We start from the raw sequence: 14,922 nt of genomic DNA, 5'->3' as shown, positions 1-14,922 counted from the left end.
CGGAGGAGCTTGACACCTTAGGAGGCATCAATATTTTTCTGTAAAAATTCATGTGTGAGGTAGTCAGGTAGAGAATTTGATGTGCCCTTGAAGTATTCTATTTCAAAATCAAAGACACTCAAGATTGCTTGCCATCTAGCAAAAATTTGTTTTGATGCAAGATTTTTAACATCTTTTTGAAGAATGTCTTTGGCTGATTTCCAATCAACCCTTATTAAAAAAATTTGATTTAGTAAATCAGATTGAAATTTGGAAATGCACAAAACAATTGCTAAAACTTCCTTTTTAACAATTGAATATTTTAATTGTGCAGGATTCCAATGTTTTGATGTATATGCAATGACATGATCTTGACCATGTACTCTTTGTTTGAGGATGCCACCATAACCTATGTCTGATGCATCGATTTCGACAATTTTAAATGCCTGAGGAATAGGAAGATATAGACATTTTATAGATTGGACTTTGAGTTTGATCTCATTAACTGTTTGGGTATGGAGATCAGACCAAGGAGGCGGATTTTTCTTCAGCCTATCATGCAATGGCTTGACAATATTGTTTAAATAGGGGACAAATTCTCCTACATAATTTAGACAACCTAGAAATCTTTGTAACTGGATTTTGTCTAAGATTTGGTTGGGAAATTTGCTAGCATGACCTTTCTATTGGAATGATTGTACCTTGATATATATTGTGACCAAGGAATCGAATTCGAGTTTGGAAAAGATTGATTTTTGATTTGGAGACTGACAAACCATTTTGTTTAATGATATGGATGAAAGTCTGGAGATGTTTGAAATGTTGGTCAATGTTTTGGGAAAAGATTAAAACATCATCTATGTAGACAATGACAAATTTTGAATAGGGATTAAAAATATCATTCATAATTTTTGAAATTCTAAAGGGGCATTCTTCAGTCCGAATGGCATCACATTCCATTCATATTGCCCGAAAGGTACAGTAAAAGTTGTTTTGTACCTATCTGATTCTTGAATTTGGATTTGCCAAAATCCAGATTTCATATCAAATTTTGAAAATATTTTTGTAGAATTTAATCTGTGAAGTAAATCTTTTGTGTTTGGAATAGGATACCTAATCCATTGTAATGCCTGATTCAGTGGTTTGTAATTTATGACTAAGCGGGGTGTTCCTCGCTCAAGCTCAGATTGTTTATTGACATAAAAAGCGGCACAAGACCATGGGCTTTTTCTCTTCCGGATTAGGCCTTTATCAAGCAAATCCTTGATTTCCTTTTGGCAGTATTAAAGCAGTTCTTCGTTCATTTGAATTGGTCTGGCTTTTGTGGGAATTTGTTTTTCCCGAAAGTCTTTCTCATAAGGGAGATCAACAATATGTTTCTTTCTATCCCAAAAATGCATGTGGCAAATCAGAACAGACAGTTGATTCGATATGACTTAATAAAGATTGAATTTTTTCTTTTATTTGAGGTTTTCCCAGTTGTATCTGAATATTATTAAAAAATACTTCTTCTTTTAAGAAGTTAATTTGGTTAATCTTATTTTCTATAAGATTTATATTCTTGGAGATTGGTTTAGTAGAGAAATTAAATATATTTTTTCTTCCTAAATAATTTGTAGTTATTCCTTCATTAGATATTTGAATGGGAAACAAGGCTCTAATGAAGGGAGTTCCTAGGATTACTTCATTCTTAAGGTTTTTTACCAGAAGAAAGTTTGTGTTAATCCTAAGACCTTGGTTTTCAATGATTGCATTTGATAACTTAAAATTAATCTTTAATTTTGATCCATTTGTTGTGCTGAGTTTTTATGAGGTTTTCTCGAAGAGTTTTGTAAGAATTAATCCTTCTAAAATGCAGTTTGAATCAACCCCTGTGTCAAATAGGGCCATTGTATCTAAAACAAAATCATTAATAATTATTTTTATGTTTATGTAAAAATTTTGGATTTTAATCTTATTGATTAATCCCATAAGCATATCAACTTCTAGATTATTTAGTGGGTTTTCATCATTGTTGTTAACACTTTCAGAATCACTATCTTCCTTAAGCTGAGAAAGAATGATCTGATGAATTTCTTGTTGACGAAGTTCTTTCACTTCCTTTTTTAGATTGTTTATCTCTGTTTGAAGATCTTGGATTGTTGTTGGTTTGGCTGAAAAGTTTTCTAATCTTTTGAATATGTTACTTACATCAAATTTATTATTTGTAATAAAATCCTTTTGTCTAGGTTTTACCTCTAATGTTTTCTTGAGTTTTTCCAAAAAAACCTTCTTTTCTTGGGGTCAGGTATGGAATTGATTGCTTCAAACAAGAGATCTTGTTCTCTCGTTAGAGTATTGATTTGCCCATCATCATTTATTGATGATAGTTGGTCATCTTGTTGGATTAGGTTTAGGTCTTCATCGGAGAGCACGGAGGAAGAAGTTTCTGTTTCTTCCTCCGAGGTTTCTATAAGCAAATTGTTTATTTGCTCTTCAATTGCTGGTTCTAAGTTAAGGTTTCTTAACTTCTTCTTTAGTCTACAATATTTACTAATGTGGCCTTGTTTTCCACAATTGTAACATGTTATTTTTTATTTTATTACTTGTTTAGGATTTTCCATTTCTTTACTAGTTGAGGGTTTGTGTGAGTATCTCCTTCTTGGAAATCTCCTTTTATTGACTGGTTTATTCTCATGGATTTCTTTCCTAGAGGATTGTTTTTTCTTTTGTTTTGGACAGACCAGTAGACCAAATTGTTCGCAGAAAGAACCTAAATCCTTCTTCGTTTGAGCCTTTTCTCTGGCTAATTGCCTCTGAATTTTGTCATCCTGACAAATTTTTAAGGCTACCTTTTGGACATAAGAAATTAATTGACCGTAGCTTAAGCTTTCATATGGAATGTCTCCATTGGCAGATTGACTACGGATTTTATTTCTAACTTTGTCTCCTAATGATCTGGGAAGACCGGCTAGAAATTTTTCTTTCCAAAAAGGTTGTTGACTATCTTCTCTGGTGTAAACCATAGTTAGGAAAGTGTCTCTGTACCACCTAAATTCTGCTAAGGTTCTACACTTAAGGTTTGACAACAATTCTGCAGACCTATCTTTCCATAGAGATGGGTCTCCAATGAAGTGTTGAGCTATTGTAAAAATTAATGTATTAACAGCGTCAAGAATCTCCTTATCTTCGTCATTAGTAATGAATTTTCCATTGAGATCTGTCTTAACTGTGCTGTAAATTTTTTATTTTTCTTCATTCGTAAGATAATTATCCCACCAACCTTTTAATTGTCCGGAAAATCCTGCCACTAAAATATCTATAATGGTTTCTTCCGAACATTCATGGGAGGTTTGGTAGGCTGTTGCTACCATGGTCATATGTTGGAGTGTATTCATGATGTTATACTCAGTTTGTGCATCTATGTTCCATTCATAGATGTTGTTTGCACAAAAAATCTTAAAATTGTTTTCACCTCTTTCTTCTAATAGAAGGTCAGGGGCAGTTGGACGTTGATAATATAATTTGGAGGGTGTTTTCCAGTGTTTGGAATTAATTTGATTTATATTCTTTTCTGATACTGATCCTATCTCAGTTGCATTATCTGAGTTTTGGTCACTATCTTCATTAATAACATTAATTAATTTGGAAGTACTTCTCGTTACCATTTTGGATGTATTTTCCGAGGTTTGGGGAGTTTCTGGAATAACCTTAAGTAAGCTACCAATTTTGTTTAGTAATTCACTATGGTTGTCTCCTACTCCTTCAATTAAGGATTTAGCTTTTCTAAGTTCCCTAATTTTTCGTTTAGCTTTATCACTCACTTTGAAAGGTTTGGATAATGGTTTTTCAATGGGAATACTTGGTGAAGCTTCCTCAACTGATTTTTGTTTAGGGACTACCTTAGTTTTAATGGTTTCTCCTAAAACTTGTAAATATTTATTGGTATAGTTTGCCTGTTCCATTAGGCTCTTAATATCTTTGGAGGTTACTTCCTCGTTGACATCTTTTGTCTTGAATGGAATTTCCATGACAGATTTATTGTTACTGTCTTTGACATTTGGTAGTTGATATTGTGTTGCGGGAGGTAATTCTGATTGGACTAACTCACCGTCCTTCATTTGCCAATTTGTTATGACATTTGTTGTTGGATCACCTATGATATCTTATTTCCAAGGGTAATCTATATCCTTCCTGATGGCATAAGCATGAAACCAATCAAAGAAAAGGACATTAATTTTGACTCTTTCGACAAATTCGTAGAACTTGTCTTGGATCAGTTTTCTGTTTGTACCCTTGTAATGTTGGAAAAACCATCTCCTTTGAAGTTCTTTTTCCGGAGAATAAAAGTCTTTCCTAAGGGTTTCCTTATCAATGCTAAAGTTGTCAGATAACATCATAAGGTTCCATAGAAGAATAAGTTGGGGATTGGATTGACTTTTGGTCGTCCTTCTGTTCTTGGTTGTACATTGTTCTAGGTATACTAGAAGTAGTATCTAATCATTGGAGGTTTACAGTAGGGAACTGGTTGTGTGACTCAGATCTGGTTGGTCCTACTGGAATTGAACGGGTTCTAACTGAAAAAGACCTTCTGGCTTACTCATTTTCAGACCTAGAGGCTTCTATTCTTGATGAAAAAGAATTTCTCCTATTGAAGGTTATTTCTACCTTACCGGAGTTATCCTGCTTAATTTGCTCTATGGTTGGAGTGGGTCGGGGAACAGACAACGTGGCCTTATCCATAACCCATCTTTCGGGAAGAGTTACTTCATCCCATTTTATTTTTCGCAAGAGAGAAACGTTAGCCATTGTTATATCAGTGATAAACAAAGTTTTTTCTCCTCTTTGAGGTTTTAACAGGACTCTAGATGCACAAGTATTCATTACTTTGTACTGAATCCTATAGATCAAAGCTGCTGGAATTGATCATTCTTTCAAGTCAAGGCCATGAAAGTGGATATTTAAAAATAGAGTCAAGAATGTTTCTGTCCATTAGACTCACCGTTTTGTTTGGATAACAGTTGAAGTATACTAGACCTTGTCCTAAGCTTGTTTCTACTGTTCCAATTAAGGAATCTTCAAACTTGTTATGCCTAATATCTCTAAGGCACATTAGAACTGCAGCATCTATGCCCAAATCAATTAAGGGCTTGATGGCTAATGGAGAAGTAGGAATGTAATCTGTAAGGAAATATGTATACTGATTTCATGGATCTAGAAGGATGAACAGTAAATTTTTTGTACAATATCTTTAATCTGAACAATATGTATTTGAACAGTGTTCCTGGAAGTAAAGCAGTCTGATATTGTAGAGTAAGTCCCGTGGTTGAGCAAGGGCAGTAAGGCTAAAGTATATTGTTTAAATAAAATACTAATTCATAATATACGGGTGGTTATGAGAGTAAGGTTCAGACTGTAGTAAAAAAAAAGTTTAAATTTTTATTTTTCCAGATCCAGGAAATTTGGTAACATATACCCATATGGAAATCTTCCTATGAAACCAAATGAAGGCAAAGATACTGGAGGATGAATTTTAGGATGTCTCATCTTTTGTGTTCGTTTTCCCAAATTTCTTTCCGAACTAGTTCTTCATCGTCATCCTCAACTTCAGATCCAAGAAACCTAAATTTGCTCACTAAGTAAGACAACCAGACCCACGACATCACCCCTAAACACAATCTCTTCGATGAAGAAGTTCGCTTCGAGGAGATTAACCAAAACATGGATGACTGGAGCATTCCAGAAATCCCTCAGGATACATTATATGTTCCTGAGACAATTAAAAACAAACACAGTTTTGATTACGTAATTAAGACTGTAAAAAATAATATTCCTCTAGGACAAGACATAGGGGAAGAATTCCATTTATTATCCAAAAATTCAATTTTTGAGCATAGTAGAAAATACAAATACCTACACATAAGATGTGTCCAAGTGGCAATCAAACCATTAATTGACATGGGCATAGATGTCACAGTCTTGATGTGTCTTAAAGACATTAGGGACAACAAATTTGAAGATTCTTTAATAGGGAAACAGAAACTAGCCTAGGGCAAGGACCAGTCTATTTCAACTGTTATCTAAACAAAACGATGAGTCTGATGGATTAGAAACATCCTTGACCCTCTATTCCTTAACATCCACTTTCATGGCCTAGACATGAAAGAGGGTTCAATTCCAGCAACCTTGATTTACAAAATCCAGTATAAGGTCATGAACACTTGTGCATCAAGAGTTCTTCTCAAACCACAAAAAGGAATGTGATCTATGTACCCTTAGGGGTCCCCCTTGTTGCTTTGTGCACATTCATCTTCTCCATCTATCATCGTTAATCTCTTTTTCTTTATAAAGTTCAATCTTAACCGATCACTAAGTGTTGTAAAGTTATCTTTAAAAAGATTGAAAGTTAATAAACAAAACCAAGATAAAACAAACTCATAACTAATTTCATTTAATCAAATATCTCTTGAGATCGTTTCAAGGTCCAATGCCTTAACGATTCTCTCCGCTTATCAAATATCACTTGAGATCATTTCAAGGTCCAACACCTTAACGATTCTCTCCGCTTTTCAAAGTTTAAAACATCGTTTCAAGGTCCAACGCCTTAAACGACTTCTTGTTCGCAATTAAAATAAGTCTTTCAAAAACATAAAAATCAATTTAACACACAAACATTCAGACTAAAGAACTACGTAAGTCTGAATTCCTCATCACACCTAAGGATACATAGGAGCAAGGGCAACACCCTTATCGACCCCCAAAAATTAAAAATATATATATATATATATATATATATATATATAAAGGGAAAATACACAATTTTGAAGTCATGTTTGCACACTCGATCAAAGGTTGTCGTCCCTCGTGACAGGCGCGTGGGGTGCTAATACCTTCCCCATGCGTAAACAACTCCTGAACCCTTATTTTCAAAATTCGCAGACCTTCTTTTTGGTTTTTCTAACGTTTTCCTCAAATAAATGTTGGTGGCGACTCCCGCACATTTTCCTTTTTGGAAGACGCTCCTTTGGCTTTTCTGCTGCACTCCCATCGAAGGGTAGGTTGCGACAAAAGGCTATTTCTACCTTACGAGAATTATCCTGTTTGATTTATTCTATGGTAGGGGCAGGTCTGGGGATTGAAGGTGTAGCCTTATTCATAACCCACTTTTCAGGAAGAGTTACCTCATCCCATTTTATAGTTCTTGGGAGAGAAACATTAGCCTTTGTCATATCAACGATAAACAAAGTCGTCTCTCCTTTTTGTGGTTTGAGAAGAACTCTTGATGCACAAGTGTTCATGACCTTATACTGGATTTTGTAAATCAAGGCTATTGGAATTGAACTGTCTTTCATGTCAAGTCCATGAAAGTGGATGTTAAGGAATAGAGAGTCAAGGATGTTTCTAATCCATCAGACTCATCGTTTTGTTTAGATAACAGTTGAAATAGAGTGGTCCTTGCCCTAGGCTAGTTTCTATTTCCCTATTAAAGAATCTTCAAATTTTTTGTGCCTAATGTCTCTAAGACACATCAAGACTGCGACATCTATGCCCATGTCAATTAATGGTTTGATTGCCACCTGGACACATCCTATGTGTAGGTATTTGTATTTTCTGCTATGCTCAAAAATTGAATTTTTGCATCATAAATGGAATTCTTCCCCTATGTCTTGTCCTAGAGGAATATTATTTTCTACAGTCTTAATTACATAATCAAAACTGTGTTTGTTTTTAATTGTCTCAGGAACATATAATGTATCCTGAGGGATTTCTGGAATGCTCCAGTCATCCATGTTTTGGTTAATCTCCTTGAAGCGAACTTCTTCATCGAAGAGATTGTGTTTAGGGGTGACCTCGTGGGTCTGGTTGTCTTGCTCAGTGAGCAGATTTTGGTTTCTTGGATCTGAAGTTGAGGATGAAGATGAAGAACTAGTAGATAAATAAATTCGGGAAAACGAACACAAAAGATGAGACATCCTAAAATTCATCCTCCAATATATTTTCCTTCATTTGGTTTCATAGGAAGATTTCCATATGGGTATATGTTACCATATTTCCTAGATCTAGAAAATATATGTGTGTGTGTGTGTGTGTGTGTGCATACACACACTCCTGTTTTCACATCACTCATACCAATGGTTGAGATCAAACCAACAATATAAATTGTGTAGATCGAGTCTTAATTAATTACGTTTGGTTTGTGCTATTCGAAAAAATCAGTGTTTAGTCAAATTGTCTCATCTAAAGCATTGTACAATCACATCCTCTCGAAACAGGCAATATGAGGTCAAATTATATGAGAAAATTCAATATGGGGTCACATAATCTCGAAACAAGCAATGGGAGGTCAAATCGTATGGAGAAAAGAAATGTGGGGTTATATCGTCTCGAAGAAATGAATGTTCAGTCAATTCATATTAGAAAAAAGCAATACTTAGTCAATTAATGCATTGTTCAGTGTTCATTCAATCAACAAGGGAAAACTGACAATCAACATAATAGAACATAATTAACAATGGCAAGCAATTAAGGTCGTCTGTGTCCACCAATCCCACTTTTGGCAGGTTGTCTATTTCTTGTCGGCTGTCAACGTACTCATCCATGTTCTTGTGGTTTAAGTTGTTCATCGAGAACAATAGGTTGTTCTTCCTGGACAAAGTCATTAATGGAAGAAATAAAAATAATAACAACACCATTATTTGTGAATCATAACATAATTAACATTCAATTAAACATAATGTATTACATACTTCTCCAGATCTATGAAGATGTTGTTTCCAAATAAGAGAAGCAAATGTAGATGTCATGGTTTAGGCTTTGGCACTAATGTCAAGAAGAAGTTAAAGAGGGATATATGAGAATGAGAGAAAGCGAGTATGTGAGTTAATGTATATGATGGAAATACATGCATTGTATTTATAGACAAAGTCTAACAATAACATAGTTCATTCAATGGGATCTTGGTCGTTGATTTTGTTTGTAGGATCTTGATCATTCAACGTGTGATATCTAGGTCATTCATTTTGACGGTGGGATCTTGGTCATTCTTTTTTAAATGTATTTGACTGGTCATTAAACATTATAAATATGGTTTGCACTGAGGCAGTATGATCCATCTCCTTAATCATAAACCTTTCCATAACCCTAAACCCTAAACCATGTATTCATCATCAGTCAATGCAATTGTGTATTATGATGACATCATCACAACAACTAAACATGGTTCAACGTTTGTAAACGGTTTACCAAAGATCGTTCAACTTGACAACAAAATGTCATTTAATGCCTTGAAGCAAGCTATTGGAAACAAGATTAGTCTACCAAATGGTAAAGTGGTCAAGGATTTTTGTTACATGTATCATTTGTTGATTTTTATGGTCAATACAGGACATGCATGTTATAGGATGATGAGAACATAATGTCTATGTTTTCCATATTCGCAGAAATCTCCAAGCTCACATGCCTGGAGTTATATATTACCACCACAGACACGCCGATACAAACATGTGCACATCCACCACTAATTTCTGTCAGCTCTTCCAATTTGGAGGGTTTGGATGAATACCTCGATGGAGCAATGAACCGTGAATCCAGTTTTGAAGAAAGCCCCTTCCTCGCACCCCCCCCTCCCAAAAAAATTTATTTGATTGCTATTTTATTTTATTATTTAATGGTTTGAAGTCATCATGTGTGTTTTTCATTGTTGTATTTATGAGTTTTCATGATGTGTGTTTTAATGCCAAAAGTTTGACGTATCGATTGGAATCTTCAAATCTTAGTAATTTTTTCTTATTTTTGACCACTTCGTTAATGCGTTTGAGAGCCGAATCTAGACCCGAAAGTTGTCTTAATGGCTTTATTGACATGAAAATTATGGGATTGAAACATTATTTTAACCAAAACAAAATGATACAAATAACAATATAAGTGCTAAAAGTTTCCCTCATGGATTAAAATCTTTAAGTCTTACTAATTTTGTCTTGTTTTTGGCCACTTTGTTAATGCATTTGAGAGCCGAATCGAGACCCCAAATTTGTCTTAATGGCTTTATTGACATGAAAACTATGGGAATAAAACATTATTTTAACAAAAACAGTTGATACGAATAACAATTTAAGTATCAAAAGTTGCCCTTATGTATCCAAATCTTTAAGTTTTAGTAATTTTTTATTGTTTTTTGCTACTTCGTTAATGCATTTGAGGGCCGAATCGAGACCCGAAAGTTGTCTTAATTGCTTTATTGACATGAAAACTATGGGAATGAAAAATTATTTTAACAAAAATAGTTGATACAAATAACAATCTAAGTGTCAAAAGTTGTCCTTATGTATTCAAATCTTCAAGTTTTAGAAATGTTTTCTTGTATTTGGCCACTTCGTTAATGCGTTTGAGGGCCGAATTGAGACCCAAAAGTTGTCTTAATAGATTTATTGGCATGAAAAATTTGGTAATTAAATATTATTTTAACAAAACCAGCTAATACAAATAACAATCTAAATGCCAAAAGTTGCCCTCATGGATTCAAATCTTCTAGTTTTCGTAATTTTTTCTTGTTTTTGGAAACTTTGTTAATGTGTTTGAGGGCCAAATCAAGAACCGAAATTTATCTTAATGGCTTTATTGACATGAAAACTATGGGAATGAAACATTATTTTAACCAAAATGGCTGACACAAATAACAATCTAAGTGTCAAAAGTTGTCCTCATTGATTGAAATCGTGAAGTTTTAGTAATTTTTTCTTATTTTTTGCAACTTCGTTAATGTGTTTGAGGACTGAATCGAGACCCAAAATTTGTCTTAATGGCTTTATTGACATGAAAATTATGGGAATGAAACATTATTTTAACAAAAATAGCTTATACAAATAACAATCTAAGTGCCAAAAGTTGCTCTCATGTATCCAAATCTTCAAGTTTTATTAATTTTTGTTGTTTTGGGCCACTTCATTAATGCGTTTGAGGACCAAATCGAGACCCAGAAGTTGTCTTAATGAATTTATTGACATAAAAAATATGGGAATGAAACATTATTTAATAAAAATAGCTGATAGAAATAACAATCTAAATGCCAAAAGTTGTCCTGATAGTAATTTTTTCTTGTTTTTGGCAACTTCATTAATGTGTTTGAGGACTGAATCAAGACCCGAAAGTTGCCTTAATGGCTTTATGAACATGAAAACTATGGGAATGAAATTTTTTAAACAAAAATAACTAATACAAATAACAATCTATGCGCCAAAATTTGTCCTCGTGTATCCAAACCTTCAAGTCTTAGTAATTTTTTGTTGTTTTTGACCTAATTCTCAACCTCGGTCCATATGTCTGTCACACAAACCCTAATGCTAGTATATTAACTAATCCATGGCCACTAAAGGTCACCCTAACCCTAGCCCGGACCCTACACTTAAGAGGAGACAAAACTTCTTTTCTCTGATTTTGGTTTTTTTCTCCTTTTTATCTCACTCACAGGTTCACAACTTTATCCTCATTTATTCACGTTACGGAATCTAATGCTTCAAATCCTCATTTATTCATGTTAGGTAATTCAATGCTTCATACCCTCATTTATTCATGCAAGTGAATCCAATGCTTCAGACCCTCATTTATTCACGTCAAGGAATCCAATGCTCCAAACCCTAACCCTAACCCTAGGTCGTAAACCCTTTAACCCTGGCCCCAATATATCGAACTTGTGACACCCTCATATATATGTACAAATAATAAAAGGAATGTAAATTCAAAATTAATTAAAAGTTTTAAAACACATTTAAATAAAAATATTTCAAAAGGATAAAAGGTTCACATTTGCTTCTCAATTATCAAAATAGAACTAGTCCAAATAAAGAAATCGAATTGTCTCGGCTCAAAACACGGTCATCCAAGTTTATGAAAAGGAATTCAACTAACAGCAAAAGTCATATAACAATTACATTATTCAAGGAATTATAACATGTGAATTAAAGCCCCATGCCCCGATGTCACATCTATCAGAGCATTTCCCTAAGAAAGGCTAAGTCTCTCCATTTCCAGCATGATCATTATCATAGTCTGGCTCACCTGAAACAAAATGGCATTCAACCCAAAACACAAACACACACCAGGAGTGAGTTGTCACATTTCTAAATAAAATACGGATAAACAAAGACATAAGCAAAATACATTATGGAAATATTCATCACATAGCTCAACTTAATACAATCCATGTCACTTCGTCACTTTATCATTTAAAATTCATTTTTCAATCACCAATGACATTACACATGAATCACACACTCGACTCAAGACGTAACAACACTCACCAATTTCATAATAAACTATTCACAGACGCTATGCAACACTTATACTAAGACTCAAGCCTATATACAATATGGTACCATGTCAGTGAAAAACCACATCAGGGCGCCTAGGAGTACATAAAAAGACATGCCACACAATGGGCATGTCAGGTCACTCTCACTAAGTGAAATCATAAGGTGACCAGTCAAGATCACTCTGTTTTGTAAAAATGCTCCAGCCATATGGGATCAACATAAGCTTAATGGAGCACTTAAACTAAGTGTATTTACCCCTAAGGCCTAGACTCCGAAGAATCCGTTTGAGCCTCACCTTCCTAATTCAAGTCCAACCCCTGAAACAAGTTTTGCACGCAGACACTGCTCATAAATTATACAATACCCACAGCCTCACACTTGTTTTCAGACACATTAACATATTGTGCTACAATTTAACACCTTAGGTTCCTAACTTAGAACCCTACACTTTCCTTTTAACACCTCACGCATAAACATTTTTCTCAAGATAAATACCAGTCGGGTGATTGTATAATTGACAATTCACAACACAAGTAATATCACATCAAGTATTAACCGAACACTTATTCACAACCATATCCCATGTCCACAATTTATATCTCACAACGTCACAATCCACCATCACATGTTCACGTGTATCTCACAAATTAACACATGATGAACTTGCCACTTATACTCAATCTCAGTCATAATTTCATGATCTCAATATAACAATTTATCACGCCTCATGAATTATATACATCGACTCAAATAATTTTCAAAATCATATCATAGCAACACTACAACATCTTTAGTGTCAATTAATTAATAACAATATAAAATCTATGTAGTATAGACACACTAACCAAATCAAAACAGTAAGTATAAAACACTAATATGCACCCTTAAGTCTCTATTAACTAACTACAATATATATATATATATATATATATACACACACACACACACACACACACACACACACACACACACACACACACACATATTTGCTACATGTAAATATATTTAAAATCTTTGAAGTTAGATATATTTTATTATTATAATACAATTGGTCCATCAAACACAGGCAATTTATGATTAAAAGAATAAGAACAGAATTGAATTTCATAAAACAGCCCAAAATAATCCAAAAATTGATCCTCTAGGGATCCCTTCACATGTTCATTCTAATCCCCAAGAGTGAGTAACTCATTCCTTACCTCGATATAGTCGCTCAAGCGTTTTCCATTAGAAATGGTGGCATTTTCAGTACTCTCTAGAACTTCTCCTCTGTTTGCTCTGTTAGGGTTCTTGAGCATCAGAGAAAAAGAAACAGAGAGTGTAAAAAATGCTTTGTAAAACTGCTCTGGGGTTAAAAGCTCATTTATATAGTGAGAAATTTGATGACTTAATTCTTATTCCTATTTTTCTAGTTTATGTTATTAATTATAAAAACACTTTTTCTCTCTATTAAACAAATAAAAAAATGGATAAATAAACTTCTCTCTTATTTTATAAAACTTTTTTATTTTCTAAAAACCTGTATTTATTATTTATTCCAAACCTTTATTTTTATTTAAATAAAAACTCATTTATTTTAATTAAAAAACTTTTTAATTAATTTTTACAAAAAAAAATGGGGTGTTAAATAACTCATATTCACCTTCATTTAACACATCTGCACAACACTTCAATGCTCTATTACTTTCTTCCAAATTTGCAAACACAAACCCTATGTCACATTTCTTTCTCTATTATTTCTTTATTACACAACATGTCTTCCTCAACTATCAAATGGTTTGTGCACTACAATGGTTAAATAATCAAAATAGATTAAGGGGACACATTTCAATGCCCCCACCCATTGTTCCTTCAAAAAAAGTGAGACCTCACACTTGAAGCCTTGAAAAGAAAAATCCACGAAAGGCTCTATCTTCAACCACTGGACCAAGTATGTGATATTTCATTTCAATACCTAGAAGTAGTGGAGCAGGGAATGCTGAAATTTACAGCGGTCCAACTTGTTGATGATGAAGCCGTGAAAGGTATGATTTCTATTATTCGCAAAAGTGAGATTCTTCAATGTTGTGAATTGTATGCAAACATTGAGTGGAATACACTTCCTACCTCAAACCCTCAACCACAATATTATCCTTAGTCCCATTATTCACACACATCCGATGTAACCTAAGACACTTTTGCTATAACCCAACCACAACAAAATTTATTTGAACCAAACAATTCATCTTTTACCCAACTTCTTTCTACACCATTTTCCACCAATTTTTTAGACTCACAAGCATTTGATGCTACTGAGGATCAAACTCACCCATACTTGAGTACCCTTACAGTAGAGCCTACATCATCAATCCAACCAAATGAACTTGAGTTTACAATAGACCCTGGCTTACCTAACAAAGAACTCAGCCCCTATAGTGAGGATGAAGACAAAGTTCTACACAATCAACTCCAGGAGGAAGATGATAAGGAAGAAGTTGAGCCTGTTTCACCAATCACAACCATACCACCATACTACATACCACCACACATGCAAAATTTTGAAGAATCCAATTTTCAAGATTTTGCATACGACCAAAGCTTGGATTGCGAAAAAGTCCAACATCCGATGGGGACTCTCTTTGAAGGGATGTGTTTTCTGACAAAACAAGAAGTACAA

The sequence above is a fragment of the Glycine soja genome, chromosome 6, assembly GCF_004193775.1.
Source record: "Glycine soja cultivar W05 chromosome 6, ASM419377v2, whole genome shotgun sequence".
Classification (NCBI taxonomy): Eukaryota; Viridiplantae; Streptophyta; class Magnoliopsida; order Fabales; family Fabaceae; genus Glycine; species Glycine soja.
The sequence above is the reverse complement of the archived record's forward strand: the minus strand, read 5'-3'. Positions refer to the sequence as shown.